The sequence below is a fragment of the Oncorhynchus keta genome, chromosome 26 (genome assembly GCF_023373465.1).
Source record: "Oncorhynchus keta strain PuntledgeMale-10-30-2019 chromosome 26, Oket_V2, whole genome shotgun sequence".
NCBI classification, from domain to species: Eukaryota; Metazoa; Chordata; class Actinopteri; order Salmoniformes; family Salmonidae; genus Oncorhynchus; species Oncorhynchus keta.
In genome coordinates this window covers 36,096,368-36,116,701 of record NC_068446.1, presented here as the reverse complement: position 1 = coordinate 36,116,701, position 20,334 = coordinate 36,096,368, and positions in this window count along the sequence as shown.

Here is a 20,334-nt window from a genome sequence, read left to right as displayed (position 1 = left end):
TCCCTGTGCTTACCGGTGGGCTAGAGAGACCAGGCAGACACTGTGTTATGCTATGGAGCGCACGGTGTTTCCAGTGCGGGTGCATAGCCCGGTGCGGCACATACCAGCCCTTCCTATTGGCCGGGCTAGAGTGGGCATCGAGCCAGGTAAGCTTGGGCAGGCTCGGTGCTCAAGAGCTCCAGTGCGCCTGCACGGTCCGGTCTATCCAGAGCCACCTCCACACACCAGTCCTCCGGTAGCAGCTCCCCGCACCAGGCTTCCTGTGCGTGTCCTCGATCCTATAGCACCAGTTCCAGCACCACGCACCAGGCCTTCTGTGCGTCTCGCCTGTTCAGCACAGCCAGAGCCTTCCTTCCCTCCTGCGCTACTGGAGTCTCCTGTCTTTTCAGCGCTATCAGAGCCTTCCTTCTCTACAGCGCTGCCGGAGCCTCCTGCCTGTTTGGAGCAGCCTGAGCTGTCAGTCTGCATGAAGCAGCCAGAGCTGCCAGTCTGCAAGGAGCTGCTAGTCTGCAAGGTGCTGCCAGCCTGCATGGAGCAGTCAGAGCTGTCAGCCTGCATGGAGCAGTCAGAGCTCTCAGTCTGTATGAAGCAGCCAGAGCTGTCAGTCTGCATGAAGCAGTCAGAGCTGTCAGTCTGCAAGGAGCTGCTAGTCTACAAGGAGCTGTCAGTCTGCAAGGTGCTGCCAGCCTGCATGGAGCAGTCAGAGCTGTCTGCCTGCATGGAGCAGTCAGAGCTGTCAGCCTGCATGGAGCAGTCAGAGCTGTCAGTCTGCATGAAGCAGCCAGAGCTGTCAGTCTGCATGAAGCAGCCAGAGCTGTCAGTCTGTAAGAAGCAGCCAGAGCTGTCAGTCTGCATAGAGCAGCTAGATCCGCCAGTCAGCCATGATCTTCTAGATCTGCCAGACAACCAGTCTCTTCCAGATCTGCCAGTCAACCAGAATCTTCCAGATCTGCTAGTCAACCAGAATCTTCCAGTTCCGCCAGCCAGCCAGCGAGCCAGGATCTACCGGAGCCTACTACCTGCCTGAGCTTCATCTCAGTACTGGGCTTCCTCTCAGTACTGGGCTTCCTCTCAGTACTGGGCTTCCTCTCAGTACTGGGCTTCCCCTCTGTTCCGGGCTACCCCTCAGTTCCGGGCTGCCCCTCAGTTCCGGGCTGCCCCTCAGTCCCGAGCTGCCCCTCAGTCCCGAGCTCCCCCTCAGTCCCGAGCTGCCCCTCAGTCCCGAGCTGCCCCTCAGTCCCGAGCTGCCCCTCAGTCCCGAGCTGCCCCTCAGTCCCGAGATGCCCCTCAGTCACGAGCTGCTCCTCAGTTCTGTGGGGTTCTGGGTGAGGACTATTAGGCCATGGTCGGCGGCGAGGGTGGATTATCCCAGGACGCGAAGGGGAGGAACTAGGACATTAATGGAGTGGGGTCCACGTCCCGAGCCGGAACCGCCACCATGGACAGACGCCCACCCGGACCCTCCCTATGGTTTTGAGGTGCGTCCGAGAGTCCGTACCTTAGGGGGGAGGTTCTGTCACGCCTTGGTCATTGCATTTTGTGTTTTCGTTATATTTTTGGTCAGGCCAGGGTGTGACATGGGTTTATGTTGTTGTATTTCGTATTTGGGTTTTTGTATTATTGGGATTGCGGCTGAGTAGGGGTGTTGTATGGGCTTGGCTGCCTGAGGCGGTTCTCAATCAGTCAGGTGATTCTCGTTGTCTCTGATTGGGAACCGTATTTAGGTAGCCTGGGTTTCGTTATGTATTTCGTGGGTGATTGTTCCTGTCTCTGTGTAATTTCACCAGATAGGCTGTAATAGGTTTCACGTTCCTTTTGTTGTTTTCGTATGTGTATAGTTGTTTCATGTATCGCTTTTTTCCTTCATTAAAGACATGAGTAGCCACCACGCTGCATTTCGGTCCGACTCTCTTTCTACAAACGAAGAACGCCGTTACAGTCCATTCACCAAACAATATTTTGAAAGAAGAAACAAAGTACTTTAACCATATACTTTCATTTCAGTCTCCTCCATTTCCACTAACATAAGTTTATTGTTAGGATATTTTTTCTATTAATAGTGTAAAATTAACAACTATACAGAAAGACTCATGTGAAGGCTTAATTATAGAGGAGGAACTAGATGCAATTAAAGCCTTCAAGTCCTGGAAAATTCTAGGGATGGCTGGCATACCAGTTAAAGTATATCATACATTTGTCTATGTACTCAAAGGTCTTGTTATTAACATGTTTTAACCACTTCTATCATATACTCAGTATGATTTCACTTTTGCTGACACAGGACCCAGGTGGTAAATATAAAGATCCAGTCCACTAGAAAAACTGGAGATCCCTTACAATTCACTGTTGTGATGCCAAAATCCTAGCAAAAGACATAACGCATAGAATTGAAAAAATATTGTCAGATATTATTTATCCTAATCAGACATGTTTTTATATGGACAGTACATTGGAGATAATATAGCCAGAAAAGGACTGGCCACCCCTCATAGCCTGGTTCCTCTCTAGGTTTCTTATTGTTATTATTGTTAAGTGGAAAAGTCTAGGAGCAACAATGGCTCAGCTTTGAAGTGGTAGGCCACACAAGCTCACAGAATGGGACCGCCAAGTGCTGAAGCGCATAGCACGTAAAAATCTTCTGTCTTCGGTTGCAACACTCACTACCGAGTTCCAGCAGCTGCACACAAGCCTAAGATCACCATGCACAATGCCAAGTATCGGCGGGAGTGGTGTAAACCTTGCTGTCATTGGACTCTGGAGCAGTGGAAACATGTTCTCTGGAGTGATGAATCACTTTTCACCATCTGGCAGTCCGATGGGCGAATCTGGATTTGGCAGATGCCGACTGCGAGCCAGGTCTAATCGCCCAGCATCAGTGCCCGACCTCACTAATGCTCCAGTGGCTGAATGGAAGCAAGTCCCCGCAGGATTGTTCCAACATCTAGTGGAAAGCCTTCCCAGAACAGTGGAGGCTGTTAAAGCAGCAAAGGGGGGACCAACTTCATATAAATTCCCATGATTTTGTAATGAGATATACGATGAGCAAGTGTCCACATAGTTTTGGTCATGTAGTCTTTGTTGTTTTTACCTTTTATTTACTGCGGCGTCAATTAATTGTCCAAACTCACGGCCATTTTCCCAGTCGATAGAGGGTTTGACGTACGACGCCTCCTGGCAGTCATGTTGGAATATCAATTCATTCTTAAAGCAACAACAGCCGAGTGGCTACCTTAAACCTCATAGTCCGCCCCATCCCGCATGCGGTCGCGTTACTACAGCCTCAAGCTCATTACCATAACGCAACGTTAGCGATTTCTAAAAATCGCAAATGAAATTAAATAAATATGCCTGCTCTCAAGCTTATCATTTTCTTAACAATCCTGTCGTCTCATATTTTCAAAATATGCTTTAGAACCAGAGAAAAATCAATAATTTGTGTAAGAGTGGTGATAGCTAGCTTAGCATTTAGCGTTAGCATTTAGCACGCAACATATTCACAAAAACCAGCAAAGGGATCAAATAAAATTATTTACCTTTGAAGAACTTCAGATGTTTCAATGAGGAGACTCTCAGTTACATAGCAGATGTCCAGTTTTTCCTGAAAGATTCTTGTGTAGGACACAACGTTCCGTTTTGTTACTATGCATTTGGCTACCGAAACTAACCGAAAATTCAGTCACCTACACGTCAAACTTTTTTCCGAATTAACTCCATAATATCGACTGAAACATGGAAAACGTTGTTTGAATCAATCCTCAAGGTGTTTTGTCATATCTCTCTTCATTGAAATGCCGTCCCTGGAAGCCTGCATTCTTCTCTGATTCGGATGGAAAAATACTGGTAGCTGACTTTTGCGCACCAATTTCCACGCAGACACCGTGCGGGACACTTGGCAATTGTAGTCTCTTATGGTCAATCTCCCAATGATATGCCTACAAATACGTCACAATGCTGCAGACACCTTGGGGAAACAAGAGAAAGTGTCCGTTCATTCCTGTCGCATTCACAGCCATATAAGGCGATCATGGAAAACGTAGCCTCAGAAATCCTGTTCATTTCCTGGTCGGTCAAACATCTTGGTTTTGCCTGAAGCATTTGTTCTAGGGCACTCACAGTGAAAATCTTTGCAGTTCTGGAAACGTAAGAGTGTCTTCTTTCCAAAACTATCAATTCCAAGCATAGTCGAGCATCTTTTCGTGACAAAATATTGCTCTTAAAACGGGCACGTCTTTTTATCCAAAAATGAAATACTGCCCCTATAGGACTAACAGGTTAAACTGCATGATGACATTGCCTAAATCAGACAACTTCAAAAAATATGTTTACAGATTCCCCGCAATCATGAAACACCAAATCAAATCAAAATGTATTTGTCATGTGCGCCAAATACAACAGGTGTAGATCTTACAGTGAGATGCTTACTTACAGGCTCTAACCAATAGTGAAAAAAATAAATAAAACAACAGTAAAAAGACAGGCTATATATAGTAGCGAGGCTTTAAAGGTAGCGAGGCTACATACAGACACCGGTTAGTCAGGCTGATTGAGGTAGTAGATATGGTTACTTGTGACACCACTGATATACGACTCAGGAACTGTCAGAACAGTGAATAAACCTTTTTGCCCATCAAGACCTAATCCCAGACAGCTGACAGTAACGGGTGTGCTACGATAATTTCAACACTGGTAAGTCCAGACGGATCGATTTTGAGTTTAGTTTAGCTGTTATTCTAACCAAGTGTTAACAAAACACTAGGTTTGCCAAAATTTGCCAGCTAGATAGCTTGTATTCTAGCAATTAGCATGTTTCGAGTTTAAAGTTTTGGGGAAGCAATTATTCACCATAGAAATGCACCTTTATAACAAAGGATTGCATGCCTCTATCATCGCATTTGCAGACTAATGTAAGTTTACTATTCCTAATGTGATGAGAAGATTGGATAGTAATAATTTTGGCTATTAATAAGCATGTAGTGGCATACGTTTATAGGCTATATCAGAGACGTTTCCTTTGCACGGGATTAACATTTCATGCAATTCTACTACACTTTATATGACTGGATACATTTGCATAATTGTTTTAAATATTATAGTGGCCTAGACCTACTCTACTGACAAGGGGCGGCAGGTAGCCTAGTGGTTAGAGCGTTGAGCCAATAACCAGAAGGTTGCTGGATTGAATCCCCAAGCTGACAAGGTAAAAATATGTTGTTCTGCCCCTGAGCAAGGCACTGTTCCATAGGCACTGAATATGTGGATGTCAGTTAAGGAAGCCCCCCCACACCTCTCTGATTCAGGGGAGTTGGGTTAAATTTGGAAGACACATTTTAGTTGAATACATTGTTGGAAGGAAACGCAGACAACAAGTGCTCAGCATATGTAGGAACTCCTTCAAGACTGTTGGAATAGCATTCTTCATGAAGATGGTTTAGAGAATGCTAAGAGTGTGCAAAGCTTTCATCAAGGCAAAGGGTTATGTAATCTTAAATATGAAATATATTTAGATTTGTTTAACACTTCTTGGTTAATACTCGATTCCATATGTGTTATTTCATAGTTTTGATGTCTTCACTATTATTATACAATGTAGAAATAGTAAAAATAAAGAAAAACCCTTGAATTAGTAGATGTGTCCAAAATTTTGACTGGTACCATATAAAATGTAATTTGGAATGTGTTCAAGATGGCAACGGAGGGAATGGCTGCCATCTTGTCGGCTCTTAACCAGCGATGCTATTTTGTTTGTTTTTTCTCGTTCGTAACTTGTTTTGTACATAATGTTGCTGCTACCATCTCTTATGACCGAAAAGAGATTCTGGACATCAGAACTGGGATTACTCACCTCAAATTGGACGGGGAGTTCTTCAAAGAGTCTGACGCGAGGGATATACTACAGACACCCAACCAGGCCAAGATCCCTGTGATTCGCTGGAAAAGGAAACTTAGGTTTCATGGTCAGGGATCAGGATGCCTTGTGAAGATCAGGTGACGAGCGACTAATCTGCCATTGCCTTCCGTTCTGCTAGCTAACGTTCAATCGCTGGAAAATAAATGGGATGAACTGAAAGCACGTATATCTTACCAACGGGACATTAAAACTGTAATATCTTATGTTTCAACGAGTCGTGGCTGAACGACAACATTAAGAACATATAGCTGGTGGGTTATACACTCCATAGGCAGGACAGAACAGCAGCCTCTGGTAAGACACAGGGTGGGGGCCTATAGATATTTGATAAGAATAGCTGGTTTTGCTCATCTGAGGTAGTGTATCTCATGATAATCTGTATTTTTCGTAGATGTCCTCATACCACCAAAGACCGAGGCTGGCACTAAAACTGCACTCAATGAGCTGTATTCCGCCATAAGCAAACAGGAAAACGTTCATTCAGGGGTGCCACTTCTAGTGGCCGGGGACTTTAATGCGGGTAAATTTATATCAGTTTCACCTAATTTCTATCAGCATGTTAAATGTGCAACCAGAGGGAAAACAATTCTAGACCACCTTTTCTCCACACACAGAGATGCGTACTAAGCTCTCCCTCACCCTCCCCTCCTGATTCCTGCTTACAAGCAAAAATTAAAGCAGGAAGCACCAGTGACTCTGTCTATAAAAAAGTGATCAGGTGAAGCAGATTATTTACCTTCATTTAACTAGGCAAGTCAGTTGAGAACAAATTCTTATTTTCAATGACGGCCTAGGAACAGTGGGTTAACAGCCTTGTTTAGGAACAGAACAACAGATTTGTACCTTGTCAGCTTGGGGATTCAAACTAGCAACCTTTCAGTTACTAGCCCAAGGCTCTAACCACTAGGCTACCATGCCGCCCCACTACAGGACTGTTTCGCTATCACAGACTGGAATATGTTCCGGGATTCTTTCGATGGCGTTGAGAAGGACACAACATCAGTTCACTAGCTTTATCAAAATCTATTAAACATCTATTAAACATCAAACTGAACTCTGGACCTTTAAGCCAGTTTTACTGCATTTTTTCACCCCAACCAGAAGCATAGATTACAGGCAACATTCGCACTGAGCTAAAGGGTAGATCTGCCGCTTTCAAGGAGCGGGACTCTAACCCGGAAGCTTATAAGAAATCCCTCTATGCCCTACGACGAACCATCAAACAGGCAAGGTGTCAATACAGGATGAAGATCTAATCGTACTACACCGGCTTCAAAGCTCGCCAGACGTGGCAGGGCTTGCAAACTATTACAGACTACAAAGGTCAACATTCACAAGGCCGCTAGGTCAGACGGATTACCAGGAAGTGTACTCCGAGCATGAACTGACCAACATGCAAGTGTCCTCACTGACATTTTCAGCCGCTCCATTTCTGAGTCTAATATCAAATCAAATCAAATGTATTTATATAGCCCTTCGTACATCAGCTGATATCTCAAAGTGCTGTACAGAAACCCAGCCTAAAACCGCAAACAGCAAGCAATGCAGATGTAGAAGCACGGTGGCTAGGAAAAAACTCCCTAGAAAGGCCAAAACCTACGAAGAAACCTAGAGAGGAACCAGGCTATGTGGGGTGACCAGTCCTCTTCTGGCTGTGCCAGGTGGAGATTATAACAGAACATGGCCAAGATGTTCAAATGTTCATAAATGACCAGCATGGTCAAATAATAATAATCACTGGCAGAACAGTTGAAACTGGAGCAGCAGCACGGCCAGGTGGACTGGGGACAGCAAGGAGTCATCATGTCAGGTAGTCCTGAGGCATGGTCCTAGGGCTCAGGTCCTCCGAGAGAGAGAAAGAAAGAGAGAAAGAAAGAATTAGAGAGAGCATACTTAAATTCACACAGGACACCGGATAGGACAGGAGAAGTACTCCAGATATAACAAACTGACCCTAGCCCCCCGACACATAAACTACTGCTGCATAAATACTGGAGGCTGAGACAGAAGGGGTCAGGAGACACAATATCAACATCTTTCAAACAGACCATCATAGTCCCTGTGCCCAAGAACACTAGGGTAACCTGCCTAAATGACTACTGACCCGTAGCAGTCATTTCTGTAGCCATAAAATGCTTTGAAAGGCTGGCCATGGCTCAAATCAACACCTTTATCCCAGAAACGCTAGACCTACTCCAATGTTCATACCGCACAAACAGATCAACAGATGATGCAATCTCTATTGCACTCCACACTGCCCTTTCCCACCTGGAAAAAAGGAACACCTATGTGAAAATGCTATTCATTGACTACAGCTCAGGGTTCAACACCATAGTGCCCTCAAAGATCATCACTAAGCTAAGGACCCTGGCACTAAACACCTCCCTCTGCAACTGTATCCTAGACCTCCTGACTGGCCACCCCCAAGTAAGGGTAAATAACAACACATCTGCCATGCTGATCTTCAACACGGGGTTCCCTCAGTGGTGCATGCTCAGTCCCCTCCTCTACTCCCTGATCACTCAGGACTGCATGGCCAGGCACGACTCCAACACCATCATTAAGTTTGCTGATGACACAACAGTGGTAGGCCTGATCACCGACGATGATGAGACAGCCTTTAGGGAAGAGGTCAGAGACCTGACTGTGTGGTGCAAGGACAACAACTTCTCCCTCAACGTGATCAAGACAACCTAGATTATCGTGGACTACAGGATAAGGTGGACCGAGCACACCCCATTCTCATCAAATGGGCTGTGGTGGAGCAGGTTGAGCCCTTCAAGTTCCTTGGCGTCCACATCACCAACAAATTTGCATGGTCCAAGCCCACCAAGACAGTCATGAAGAGGGCACGACAAAACCTATTCCCCCTCGGGAGACTGAAAAGATTTGGCATAGGTCCTCAGATCCTCAAAAGTTTTTACAGCTGCACCATCGAGAGCATCCTGGTGGGTTGCATCACTTCCTGATATGGCAACTGCTCAGCCTCCGACCGCAAGGCACTACAGTGAGTAGTGCGTACGGTCCAGTACATTACCGGGGCCAGGCCTCCTGCTATCCAGGACCTCCATACCAGGCGGTGTCAGAGGAATGCCCTAAAAATAGTTAAAAACTCCAGCCACCCTAGTCATAGACTGTTCCCTCTCCTACCACACGACAAGTGGTAGCAGAGCTCCAAGTCTAAGTCCAAGAGTTTTCTAAACAGCTTCTACCCCAAGCCACAAGACTCCTGAACAGCAAATCATATGGTGTAATGGTTTTCTAGGTGTGGTGAAGGAGAGTCGGACCAAAATGCAGCGTGTAGATTACAATTCATGTTTAATGAAAAAACACACTAAACGTAACGAAAACCGAAACAGCCTAAACTGGTGCAAACTAACACTAGACAGTTACAAGGACACTAAGGACAATCACCCACAAACCAACCAAAGAATATGGCTGCCTAAATATGGTTCCCAATCAGAGACAACGATAAACACCTGCCTCTGATTGAGAACCACTCCAGACAGCCATAGACTTTGCTAGATCACCCCACTAGCTACAATCCCAATACATACCAAAACCCCAAGACAAAACACACCACAATACAAAAACCCCATGCCACACCCTGGCCTGACCCAAACATGAACATAAACACAAAATACTTCGACCAGGGCGTGACATATGGATTCCCAGAGTATTTTCATTGAACCCCTCCCCCCACCCCCTGCTGCTACTCTCTATCACTTTAATAACTCTACCTACATGTACATAATTACCTCAATTACTTCGACACCGGTACCCCTGATATTGACACATTGACTCTGTACCAGTACCAAATGTATATACAGTAGCTCCACTATTCTTATTTACTGCTGTTGTAAACATACTGTACTTTAATAATAGGTTATGTTGTTGTATGGATGAGGTGAAAAGTATTTTGTCATCTCTGCTTTGCCTAGCCCCATTGAATAAAAATTATTGTTTATAGCCCAACTATATCATCTATTATAATTATTAGCCTCATATACATACTCTACTGGTATTGTTTTTAAATTGAGAACATATAGCTGAACAATATGTAAACAATGTGTGAGTTACGCTATTCTCTGCTTCAGATGCAAAATGTCAAGGGGTGCATTTCAAATGCCCATGAGGCTAGTGTTATCATACTGTAAGCCATACTGTAGGCCATTCTGGTCCTCCAGTACCCACAACAGTACAGTTTACATTGTAGCCATGGACAATCAATCATTCAACTAGTCAACTCATAATAAGGCCCTCAATTAGTTGAATCAGGTATAGTATTGTCCGGGGCTACAACAAAAATGTGTGCTGTTGGAGGTACTCGAGGACTGGAGCTGGGAACCTCTGCTGTAATCCTATGGCTGCGTTGGCGTTACATGCCTATCAGCTGCAAAATGGTTTCACATGGCTGATATCCTGAAAAAAATGTGACAATCAAATAAAACTAAATGGAGAGCTTATGATTGAACAAAAAGTTAATGTTCAGTTGAGAATAATACACAGACAAATCAGAGACAGATTCCCTTCCCCTCCTTTATTGCAAGATTGTGAAGAATAAAACATAAACACTACTTAATCTTGAATAACAGTTCAATTAAGAATTAAAACACATTTAAATGCATAACTTCAAAGACTCAACACTTTCATATAATTTCAAAGTGTACAAGTAAACTAACTCATATGTAAAGTTTAGACATTTTAGTAACAAGTAGGCTATTATTGCTAAAACAATTTTAGGTTAACAAACAAAAGTCAATACCAGAGGTGGCCAACCTCACTCCACTGATCCCTGATCTATTTGGTGAGCAGACTTCTGTTCCAGCCCAGCAATATCACACTTGATTATTAATTAGGTTTCATACATTAAATCAGGTGTGTTAGAACTAGGCTGGAACAGAATCCTGCACACATTTTAAACTGTATTTTTGTTCACAAAATGTGCTAATATATAACCATGTACCCTTTATACTCTTGTGACATTCATTGGGACCTCTTCATCTGCATACAGGGTTTGATGGCCCTCTGTATCTGAGGACAGAAAAAAATCACAAAGGAACAGGCTGCATTATACTCAAGTTAGACAGCCCTGAATTTTATGATGCTATAATCTCACTGTCCTCAGTTTTTCTTGCTAAGGACTAGAACTGGAGAATAGTTTTATAATGTCTTCCCACAAAGGTTCCTTGCTCTAACCCGAGTAGCCTACTCTCCCTTCCTTTCACCCTCTTCCATGACTGTTAGCTAGCTACAAATGCATTTGGAGTTACAGTGATAAATACATCAAAATAGCTAACTAACTAATATGAAGTTAGCAAGCGGTTTATATTTAATTCACCTAGCCTGTAAAGTTAGCTAACTTGGGAACATTACATTAGCAGCTCATTTGAGTTAGCCTGGACACTAAGTTTCTGTTGCATGCTAGCTAGCTAATAATACATTGTTAACTTATATATAATATAGTTACTTATTTGAATAGCTTCTCGCACTGCCTCTGTTTTCTGGTTCCTTATAAAAACGAAATAATGGAAAATCTACCCAAAGTTTCCCGGTGGTAGCAAAACGCAGCCAGCCATGTGGACGATTGGAGGACTTCCAACAGATTGAGTTTGGTCTTCCAACATGGCACTTTGTGCAGTTGCTAATGTTAGGTGATTTGTGACATAACTGCAAGCCCTCTATATTGCTATAGAATTTTCACAAATGCCTTAGAATGTTTGGGAATTACATGTGCTAAGAATTTATGAAAACGTGAAAATAACCATATCTACATGCTCGCTTGTCAAAAATGTTTTAAAAAGTGTAATATTCTTCATGGGGGTGTATATGAACAGATTTGAATAAGATTTCATGTTGCTAAAATTCTGTCAGTTACACTTTAATGACTGGAAACCTGATGAAGGCATTATTTCACAGGAAAAGCCACAAAATGTATTCAAGTTTATTCAAAGTCATCGTCACTCACATAAATTGCAGATTGGTGCCTCATGGATCGTGCTTCAGAAAGCTTTACAATTTGAATTACAAAACTAGTTTAGTTTAGTTCCTAATGAGCTATCCTGGAGCTGTTATTATTTTAAATGCTTGCTGCTGTTTCAGCAGCTCTGTAGGAGAATTGGTTATGAATGTTTTGTTAAACGAGAGATGAAGTGTTTTCACCGGCCTGAGTGCTATGCTCTAAATCGGCATTTAAAAGTCACATTGTATTACTGAAACACTGGAACTCTGGCTCTCTATGGATTTTTGTTTGTACACATCCATTCCAATGTCCTAACAGGGTAAATGTGACAGACTGAAATAACACTGTACACAGATTCTATTTTCTCTAGAGCCTCTACGCTACAGGAAGAAGTCACAATAGCTGTACCAGGAAGACTGCACAGAGCATCATGGCTGCCACGTGAACAGTCTAGTTAACAACCTTGTTTATAACATAAGTGTCATAGAATGGCAGAATGCAAAAGGGTTTTAAGTCACACCACAGACACAGTAAAAGGGAGAGAGGTTCAGGACAGATATATAGTAAAATAATTTGTCCACACAGTCATCAGAGGACACAAATGCCCAGGGATGTTTTCTCCTTTGAGCGATCTACCCATTGACCCAATGCTTCTCAAACTGAAAGGTTAATGCTGGTGCCTGCAGATAAATTGCACTGAGTATCCTGTGAATGAGATTTTCATGACAGCACATCAACTGTAATTACAATCTAAAATGGCATAAGGCAGGACCTGTTGCTGTAGTCTAATAGGTCAGAAAGGTTTTGAAGGCCCACTCTTTAGCAGTGGCATAGGCTGATGGCAAGGTGAACAGGATCAAATGTATTGTGATAGGGTTGTAAAGCATTTCTATTGACATGTAATGTATCTGACAGGAAGGTGTTATGTGCACAGCGTTGCAGGAATCATACTTGTACAGTATACAAGAAAAACAAACAGCATAATTCTGAACTTTTCATGTAGCCTATTTTTGGCCAGCTAATAGCCTAACCACTGATCAAGCAGCCTATTAAAGGATCAAGCAACATTATGGACTAAATAATCCTGTTGCTGCAGAATATTTTTACTGTGACAATATACAGTTGAAGTCAGAAGTTTACATACACCTCAGCCAAGTACATTTACTCTCAGTTTTTCATAATTTATGACATTTAATCCTAGTAAAAATTTCTTGTTTTAGGTCAATTAGGATCACCATTTTATTTTAAGAATGTGAGATGTCAGAATAATAGTAGAGAGAATGACTTATTTCGTTCATCACATTCCCAGTGGGTCAGAAGGTAACATACACTCAATTAGTATTTGGTAGAAATGCTTTTATATTGTTTAACTTGGGTCAAATGTTTCGGGTAGCCTTCCACAAGCTTTCCACAATAAGTTGGGTGAATTTTGGCCCATTCCTCCTGACAGAGCTGGTGTAACTGAGTCAGGTTTGTAGGCCTCCCTGCTCGCACACGCTTTTTCAGTTCTGCCCACAAATTCCCTATAGGATTGAGGTCAGGGCTTTGTGATGGCCACTCCAATACCTCGACTTTGTTGTCCTTAAGCCATTTTGCCACAACTTTGGAAGTATGCTTGGCGTCAATGTCCATTTGGAAGACCGATTTGTGACAAGCTTTAACTGATGTCTTGAGATGTTGCTTCAATATATCCACATCATTTTCCATCCTCATGATGTCATCTATTTTGTGAAGTGCACCAGACCCTTTTGCAGCAAAGCACCCCCACAACATGATGCTGCTACCCCCATGCTTCACAGTTGGGATGGTGTTCTTTGACTTGCAAACCTCCTCCTTTTTCCTCCAAAAATAACCATGCTCATTATGGCCAAGCAGTTCTATTTTCATTCCATCAGAGGACATTTCTCCAAAAAGTGGGATCTTTGTTCCCATATGCAGTTACAAACTGTAGTCTGGCTTTTTTATGGCGGCTTTGGAGCAGTGGCTTCTTCCTTGCTGATCGGCCTTTCAGGTTACGTCAATATAGGACTTGTTTCACTGTCAATATAGATACTGTGCCTTGCGAAAGTATTCGGCCCCCTTGAACTTTGTGACCTTTTGCCACATTTCAGGCTTCAAACATAAAGATATAAAATGTTATTTTTTTGTGAAGAATCAACAACAAGTGGGACACAATCATGAAGTGGAACAAAATTTATTGGATATTTCAAACTTTTTTAACAAATCAAAAACTGAAAAATTGGGCGTGCAAAATTATTCAGCCCCTTTACTTTCAGTGCAGCAAACTCTCTCCAGAAGTTCAGTGAGGATCTCTGAATGATCCAATGTTGACCTAAATGACTAATGATGATAAATACAATCCACCTGTGTGTAATCGAGTCTCCGTATAAATGCGCCTGCACTGTGATAGTCTCAGAGGTCCATTAAAAGCGCAGAGAGCATCATGAAGAACAAGGAACACACCAGGCAGATCCGAGATACTGTTGTGAAGAAGTTTAAAGCCGGATTTGGATACAAAAAGATTTCCCAAGCTTTAAACATCCCAAGGAGCACTGTGCAAGCGATAATATTGAAATGGAAGGAGTATCAGACCACTGCAAATCAACCAAGACCTGGCCGTCCCTCTAAACTTTCAGCTAATACAAGGAAGACTGATCAGCGATGCAGCCAAAAGGCCCATGATCACTCTGGATGAACTGCAGAGATCTACAGCTGAGGTGGAAGACTCTGTCCATAGGACAACAATCAGTCGTATATTGCACAAATCTGGCCTTTATGGAAGAGTGGCAAGAAGAAAGCCATTTCTTAAAGATATCCATAAAAAGTGTTGTTTAACGTTTGCCACAAGCCACCTGGGAGACACACCAAACATGTGGAAGAAGGTGCTCTGGTCAGATGAAACCAAAATTGAACTTTTTGGCAACAATGCAAAACGTTATGTTTGGCGTAAAAGCAACACAGCTCATCACCCTGAACACACCATCCCCACTGTCAAACATGGTGGTGGCAGCATCATGGTTTGGGCCTGCTTTTCTTCAGCAGGGACAGGGAAGATGGTTCAAATTGATGGGAAGATGGACGGAGCCAAATACAGGACCATTCTGGAAGAACCTGATGGAGTCTGCAAAAGACCTGAGACTGGGACGGAGATTTGTCTTCCAACAAGACAATGATCCAAAACATAAAGCAAAATCTACAATGGAATGGTTCAAAAATAAACATATCCAGGTGTGTCCAGACCTGAATCCATTTGAGAATCTGTGGAAAGAACTGAAAACTGCTGTTCACAAATGCTCTCCATCCAACCTCACTGAGCTCGAGCTGTTTTGTAAGGAGGAATGGGAAAAAATTTCAGTCTCGATGTGCAAAACTGATAGAGACATACCCCAAGCGACTTACAGCTGTAATCGCAGCAAAAGGTGGCGCTACAAAGTATTAACTTAAGGGGGCTGAATAATTTTGCACGCCCAATTTTTCAGTTTTTGATTTGTTAAAAAAGTTTGAAATATCCAATAAATGTCGTTCCACTTCATGATTGTGTCCCACTTGTTGTTGATTCTTCACAAAAAAATACAGTTATATATCTTTATGTTTGAAGCCTGAAATGTGGAAAAAGGTCGCAAAGTTCAGGGGGGCTGAATACGTTCGCACAGCACTGTACTTTTGTACCAGTTTCCTCCAGCATCTTCACAAGGTCCTTTGCTGTTGCTCTGCGATTGATATGCACTTTTCGCACCAAATTACGTTCATCTCTAGCAGACAGAACGCGTCTCCTTCCTGAGCGGTATGATGGCTGCGTGGTCCCATGATGTTAATACTTGCGTACTATTGTTTGTACAGAATAACGTGGTACCTTCAGGCATTTGGAAATTGCTCCCAAGGGTGAACCAATTATTTTTCTGAGGTCTTGGCTGATTTTCTTTTGATTCCCCATCATGTCAAGCAAAGAGGCACTGAGTTTGAAGGTAGGCCTTGAAATACATCCAAGGGAACACCTGCAATTGACTCAAATTATGTCAATTAGCCTATGAGAAGCTTCTTGATCCATGACATAATTTTCTGCAATTTTCCAAGCTATTTAAAGGCACAGTCAACTTAGTGTTTGTAAACTTCTGACTCACTGGAATTGTGATACAATGAATTTTAAGTGAAATTATCTGTCTGTAAACAATTGTTGGAAAAATGGCTTTGTGTCATGCACAAAGAAGATGTCCTAACCGACTTGCCTAAACTATAGTTTGTTAACAAGAAATTTGTGGAGTGGTTGAAAAATTAGTTTTAATGTCTTTAACTTAAGTGTATGTAAAATTCTGACTTCAACTGTACATAAAATTAAGATCCTATATTTTCAGCTGCAGGATATGTTAGGTGGAATTGACTTTCATGTTAGAGATCGGGGGTATTCAACTCTTACCCTACGAGGTCCGGAGCATGCTGGCTGTTCTACCTTGTAATTAATTGCAACCACCTCGTGTCCCAGGTCTAAATCAGTCCCTGATTATTGGGGCACAATGAAAAAATGCAGTGGAACTGGCTTAAAGGTCCAGAGTTGAGTTTGATGGTTGAGTTTGATGGTTATAGATTATGAATAAAGTTGGCATAGGAATAACTGATAACCCTTCAACAGCCATTCATGTTATGAACATTTTACAAAACATTTTATTTTTATGAACATAGTGCACAATTTCAGGGTTACTGTCACGCCTTGGTCTTTGTATTTTGTGTTTTCGTTATATATGTGGTCAGGCCAGGGTGTGACATGGGTTTATATATTGTATTTTCGTATTGGGGTTTGTAGTATTTGGGATTGCGCCTGAGTAGGGGTGTTGTATAGGCTTGGCTGCCTGAGGCGGTTCTCAATCAGAGTCAGGTGATTCTCGTTGTCTCTGATTGGGAACCGTATTTAGGTAGCCTGGGTTTCACTGTGTATTTCGTGGGGTGATTGTTCCTGTCTCTGTGTAGTTTCACCAGATAGGCTGTAATTAGGTTTTACGTTCCGTTTGTTGTTTTGTATTTTTGTATAGTTATTTCATGTGTCACTTTGTTCATTAAAGTCATGAGTAACCACCACGCTGCATTTCGGTCTGACTCTCTTTCTACAAACGAAGAACGACGTTACAGAATCACCCACCACACACGGACCGAGTGGCGTGGTTACAGGCAGCGACAGCCGGAGCAGCGAACGGAGGCACTTACGAGAGCTGAGAGACGCTGTTATGAGGATGTTATGGACAGCAGAGGCATGGAGTATACGACGTGGGTAGAAATAGACAGGTGGGCGGCCGACCCAGAGAGATTGCCGGAGCCAGCCTGGGATTCGCTGGAGTAGTGCGAAGAGGGCTATAGGCGAATGGAGTCGAAAAGAAAGACACGGCGGCGCAGAGCGAAACCCGAAAGTCACCCCCAAATATTTATTGGGGGAGGGCTCAGAGAGAGAGTGGCTGAGTCAGGAGTCAGACCTGAGCCAACTCTCCCTGTTAATTGTGAAGAGCAGTTGCAGTGGGAGAGGCTGCACCACTTGGAGAATTGGACATGGGAGGAAGAACTAGACGGTAAAGGACCCTGGGCGCAGCCGGGAGAATATTGCCGTCCCAAGGAAGAACTAGAGGCGTCTAAAGCGGAGAGGCGCTGGTATGAGGAGGCAGCACGGCGACGCGGTTGGAAGCCCGAAAAGCAGCCCCAAAAAATTATTGAGGGGGGGCTTAAAGGGAGTATGGCTATGCCAGGTAGGAGACCTGAGCAAACTCCCTGTGCTTACCGATGGGCTAGAGAGACCGGGCAGACACCGTGTTATGCTATGGAGCGCACGGTGTTTCCAGTGTGGGTGCATAGCCCGGTGCGGCTCATACCAGTCCTTCGTATTGGTCGGGCTAGAGTGGGCATCGAGCCAGGTAAGCTTGGGCAGGCTTGGTGCTCAAGAGCTCCAGTGCGCCTGCACGGTCCGGTCTATCCAGAGCCACCTCCACACACCAGTCCTCCGGTAGCAGCTCCCCGCACCAGGCTTCCTGTGCGTGTCCTCGCTCCAGTATCACCAGTGCCAGCACCACGCATCAGGCCTACAGTGCGCCTCGCCTCTCCTGTGCTGTCGGAGTCTCCCGCCTCTCCAGCGCTGTCGGAGCCCTTCTCCTCTCCTGCGCTACCGGAGTCTCCCGCCTGTTCAGCGCTATCAGAGCCTTCCTCCTCTACAGCGCTGCCAGAGCCTCCTGCCTGTTCGGAGCAGCCTGAGCTGCCAGTCTGCAGGGAGCTGTCAGTCTGCAAGGTGCTGTCAGTCTGCATGAAGCAGCCAGAGCTGTCAGTCTGCAAAGAGCTGCCAGTCTGCAGGGTGCTGTCAGCCTACATGGAGCAGTCAGAGCTGTCAGTCTGCATGACGCAGCCAGAGCTGCCAGTCTGCAAAGAGCTGCCAGTCTGCAAGGAGCTGTCAGTCTGCAAGGAGCTGTCAGTCTGCAAGGAGCTGCCAGTCTGCAGGGTGCTGTCAGTCTGCATAGAGCAGCTTGATCCGCCAGTCAGCCATGATCTTCTAGATCTGCCAGTCAACCAGATTCTTCCAGATCTGCCAGTTAACCAGTCTCTTCCAGATCTGCCAGTCAACCAGTCTTTTCCAGATCTGCCAGTCAACCAGATTCTTCCAGATCTGCCAGTCAACCAGTCTCTTCCAAATCTGCCAGTCAACCAGTCTCTTCCAGATCTGCCAGTCAACCAGTCTCTTCCAGATCTGCCAGTCAACCAGTCTCTTCCAGATCTGCTAGTCAACCAGAATCTTCCAGATCCGCCAGCCAGCCAGGATCTACCGGAGCCTACTACCTGCCTGAGCTTCATCTCAGTACTGGGCTTCCTCTCAGTACTGGGCTTCCTCTCAGTACTGGGCTTTCTCTCAGTACTGGGCTTCCCCTCAGTCCCGAGCTGCCCCTCAGTCACGAGCTGCCCCTCAGTCCCGAGCTGCCCCTCAGTCCCGAGCTGCCCCTCAGTCCCGAGCTGCCCCTCAGTCCCGAGCTGCCCCTCAGTCATGAGCTGCTTCTCAGTTCAGTGGGGTTCTGGGTGAGGACTATTAGGCCATGGTCGGCGGCGAGGGTGGATTATCCCAGGACGCGAAGGGGAGGAACTAGGACATTAATGGAGTGGGGTCCACGTCCCGAGCCGGAACCACCACCATGGACAGACGCCCACCCGGACCCTCCCTAGGGAGGTGTGACATGGGTTTATATATTGTATTTTCGTATTGGGGTTTGTAGTATTTGGGATTGCGGCTGAGTAGGGGTGTTGTATAGGCTTGGCTGCCTGAGGCGGTTCTCAATCAGAGTCAGGTGATTCTCGTTGTCTCTGATTGGGAACCGTATTTAGGTAGCCTGGGTTTCACTGTGTATTTTGTGGGTGATTGTTCCTGTCTCTGTGTAGTTTCACCAGATAGGCTGTAATTAGGTTTTACGTTCCGTTTGTTGTCTTGTAGTTTTGTATAGTTATTTAATGTGTCACTTTGTTCATTAAAGTCATGAGTAACCACCACGTTGCATTTCGGTCGACTCTCTTTCTACAAACGAAGAACGACGTTACAGTTACACATAACTGAAATCCCTGTATTGTTTTTCAACAAGGGAACTAATGATGAGGAATTAGTCTAACCATTTATCGGAGTCAACGAGTACTTAGTGTAATGTATGCAAGATTCTACAGAGATCCGACATGGCCACGAGGATTCCCTCTTTTCTTTTATGCTGTTCTAAGACATGAGTACCACTTAGAAAGGCACTGTAGACTGTCTGCCGGGTGTAAGAATCATTAGATAGACTTAACCAGGTGTGGAATTTGGGTAAGGTGGCCAGATAGGAGTGTGAGAGGTGTGCTTGTTAGAGGGAGAGAAAAGTAGCAGGGCAACTTGTGACAGGTCTGCTCCCACAAGGCTGCTGAGATTGATATTTTGGCTTCTCCATCGCAGCAGCTCTTTGCTGTTATTCTAAGTTGAACCCTTGGAGACACCACTCTACCTCTCAACTTTGAAATGTGACACTTGCACATTTCCAAAAAATCACTCATCGCTGTAGCTGGGATTCCACCTTTGCCTCGATGAGCATTTGAAATTAGATTGCTTTTCCTCTCTCCAAAGATACTGTCTCAACTAATGGAAATATCTATGCATTTTGTTGGATGAAATCTCTTGAGATGCACCATCTCGTTTTCAAGTGTCCCAAAAAAAGTATTTATAAAAGATGTTTTGTAACAATAATAATATGGCATCTACTGTCTAATAATAACAATTAAATAATAAAAAATGTAAAATAACAGCATAGAAAAGTTGCCGTACAACTACTAATAGGCCTACAACTAATACAAACGACTGATACAACAACAAGAAAAGTATGTATAATATATGCTGTACATACAATACGTACATATTTATACATATTTTCAAATGTTGATTCTATTAGTTAAAAACACAAACAGTTTGTTTCTAACGTTTGAAAAATTGCTT